Here is a 3,863-nt window from a genome sequence, read left to right as displayed (position 1 = left end):
AGTAATTTCTGAAATTTATTAAAATGAAATGGCTTATTGAGCTTCGAAAGTTTTCAGTGAGCTTAAATTAATAACTGGAAACGTTTCTTGATTAATTTTGGGGGCATATTGTTAATTATACAGTTAAAAAGCGAAAAATGTAAATTGCGAAATAATTATCAGTGTCTTCAAAATTTCAAAGGAATTCGGAAGAAATAAAATTCTTGAAAGCAGAATAATGAACTTGAAACGTTAAAGAACAAATTTTTATTTATTTTTATTACTTCCTTTTACGAAGTAAATTAAATAATGTAATCGCGAAAATTTTCGGGATTTCAATGAAAATATCGATTTTGACCGCTATCGAATGAAATTTAACGATGTTTTTGAGTGGCATCTGTACGTAAGGGATTCTTTTTCCGATAAAGGGTTGCAAAAAAGAATTTAAAATGGATTCAGAGGAGATTTTCTGCGTGACGTCTGTACGTACGTACGTATGTATGTATCTCGCAGAACTCGAAAAGGTGTAGAGACAGAACGTTGAAATTTTGTATGTAGGACTGCTATAACATGTAGATGTACACCTCGTTTTTTGGTTGCAATCGGTCGCACCAAAAGTACATATATATATATATATATATATATATATATATATTATATACATATATGCATACTCACTCTGTTGGTCGGCTCCATGAGCTCAGTTTTTTTTATTCTTATATGTTGGTAAATTGTTCATCTTTTGCTTTAAAACTGATTGAATTATGTTGTTCTTACTTTCCAGTTAAGGTTTTTACGCCTTTAGGTAACCTGCGTGTGATAGTTATAGAATTATGAACAATTTAAATAGTGTTTCAGTGTTTTTAAGTCTAAAATTTTACCATAGTAGCCATATTTGTTTAAATTTGAAATTTAGCAGATTAGTGAATTAAATTAGTTTCTGTACCTATAGCGTCTTTTGTCCAAAAGTAAATTTTCAGCTTCATACACCAAAAACATCTGCCTTCTTGTCCGCTGCCCGAATTACTTGTTTATTGTAAAAATTGTGTTTTTTTTTTTTATTATTTTAACTGTATTTGGTGTTTTTTATGTTTCTATATTTTTGAATTTTTAAAAAATATATTTTGCGGTTTTATATATTTTTGCTTTGTCGGAAAGGGAGAACTGAATTAATTGAACGAGAAATATATCCCTAATGAAATTTGAGGAAATAAGTTTAAATGAAATGCAGGAAAAAGTGCGTATAATGTAATATTCCGTGCAAGGAATTCATGTGGTGTACACATCAAATTTTGCTTTAAACTCTGATGAATATTCCATCAAATGACTGATTTTTTGTGATAAGACTATGTTATGTAAAATTTTAACATTTTCATGAAGAAATCAGATAATATTAAGAAGATACCTTGATATAAAGCCCCTTGTCAAAAACTATCGTACAGGATTTTAGAACTATTGATAAAAAAAATCACCAAAACACGAATGTTACAAAAATTGTGTCAGGAATATGTTTTTCAGACAATACATGCAGAAACGTTGTTAGAAATTCTTCAGATTCCTCTAACTCACTTTCATATATACAGACGGGATACCCATATTCAGTCCCACTTCGAGATTCTTTTATGGATTTGTTCAAAGCCAGTATGTTTTGGTTGAAGCGGAATTCCTTATATTCAGTTACTTCTTAAATCTGATTCGGGTGAAAACTCGTGTTTTGATCTTTTTGTTGTGAATTTTTCAGAAATTAAAAATTTTTTGAAATATTTCTTTATGTTATATGAATTAATAAGTATTATGTCAGAAAATAAAGTTTGAAAGTTAAACTATTTCAGGAAATTATTGCATAAATTTGAAGCATATTTATAATTATATCTTAAATATGTGCAAAAATTTTAAATGCACAGTATTGCTTAAATTTTGTATCTTAATGTTTCTCTTATTATTGATGCAAGATGTATGTATAATTGACAAGTAGGTTAGAAAAGTAAATATGAAATCAAATTGGATATAAAGAGAAGTTGCTGAAGAGAATTAATTTAAACTGAACTGTACTAAATGATAAATTAAATTAAAATTGGAGCTATAATTTTTTCTACTGTTATTTAGATGCAAAATGATGCACAGATGTGTGGACCATCAATCATATTCAACATACATCTCCCTATTACCTGTTCATATGAGGTAAATGGAAAATCAATAAAAGGAAAAAAAAAAAAAACTTGTGGATCCATAAGGTTATCAAAGATCCTTTTATTATATGATGAAATATCCCGAGACTCAGCCTAATAAATGAGGTAGGCACAGAGGAAAAAATTCAAAATATTTCCAAAATTCGGAAAATAAGATTGATAGGCAGTCATTTTGTCGCCAGTCTTTTTTAAAGCATAAAATCATTTATATGCTTTTAAATAATTTGAATAAAATTGTTATTCTACACTTCAAAGCACTTTATCATGCGTTTCCTTCCAATACTGCCTATTTAGTTATCGTTTTGTAAATTCCTTGACATTGCCGGAACAGAACTGCGTAAAGTAGAAAGTTATCATCAAAATTTAAATGATTTCTTTCGACAAAATAAATACCTCGCGCTCCTCCCCGTCCACTTCACGCTGAACTTACCCTTAATTCTTTACTGCAGGTGCAGTTTCGAATAGATCTCACAAAATGCGGTTGAGGGATTTTAATAAACATTTGACAAAAATAAAATTTACGTCATCGAAATAAAAAATAAAGGAAGAAAGAGAGCTATGAAATGAATAACAATACTGCGGAATAATGTGAAATATTTAAATAGAGAAATGTAATAACTATTTCGTATTAATTCTTGAAACGTGTTTGCTTATATTCAAAAAAGTGTAGACCCATCTCCTAGAGTCGCTCTCAGGGTAATACTTTAAAAGAAAAAGATGACTACAGTTTCGTCATGCAAGCCTTCATAATACTTTTCTGGTCTCTTCGTTAAAAAATTATTGTTTTTACAGAGAATTATATAGAGTATTAGGTAAGTAATCAGGAAACAAAAGAGCTGATGAATTGTTAAAAAGAAGGTGTGACTTTGTTGCAATTAACTGGTAAGTGGTTATTCCTACTGATTTCAAAAATTATGTAGAACTAAGTTAAGGGCAACAAACTTAGCAAAAATCCCAGGAATCTCGCAAGAAAAGCATGTTGTGTTTTGTTAAACTACCCATCTGTCAAAATTCCTTCTTAATCACCTTTGCAAGATCTGCGTCTTAACAAAAACATTTTATATTTAGCGAAAAATCTTTAAATTTTATGAAATTTCTAAGAAATTGTTTCAAAACATGCAAATGACAAGAATTTAGTCACATTAGCTTCAATTTTATATTGCTTCATTCTATTTGCGACAAAGAACTTTGTTGCAGAGATGTAAAGTGTAGGATTTTATGTTAATTAACAAGTTATTATGATTTCCATTTTACTTCATATCATCTTCTTTCCGTAGTCTAAGCAGAATGCAAAATAGTTTTTGTGTTGTACTTAAGCTGAGGGTCTGAATATTTTAGATTAAGACTTCTTAAAAGTGTCACTTTGCACTTATTTTATTTATTAAGTTTTATCCGGCTTTAGCATTTTGGCTAGCCAATATTTAAAATTGAGTCGTTAATTATCTTAAGACAAATTAAGTGGTCTCTGGTGTGTACAGCCTCAAATAACTTTCTACGTTTGAAATTATCTTATATTAATTTAAATACTCGCAAGAAGCGGCGGTTCTTTTGTCGCAAAAATAGTACCTTTTATTCATTTAAGAGTTAAATTTAAAAAAAGGTATTTTAACCTTTTTACATCTTGGTCAGTTGCTTCAGACAAAAAAAAAAAAAAATAACTCGCTTCCAATCCAGTAGAATCTGCAAGACATAAGA

This window comes from Stegodyphus dumicola, chromosome 7, assembly GCF_044657685.1.
Source record: "Stegodyphus dumicola isolate Sdum_Otavi_A_Nest chromosome 7, ASM4465768v1".
Classification (NCBI taxonomy): domain Eukaryota; kingdom Metazoa; phylum Arthropoda; class Arachnida; order Araneae; family Eresidae; genus Stegodyphus; species Stegodyphus dumicola.
The sequence above is the reverse complement of the archived record's forward strand: the minus strand, read 5'-3'. Positions refer to the sequence as shown.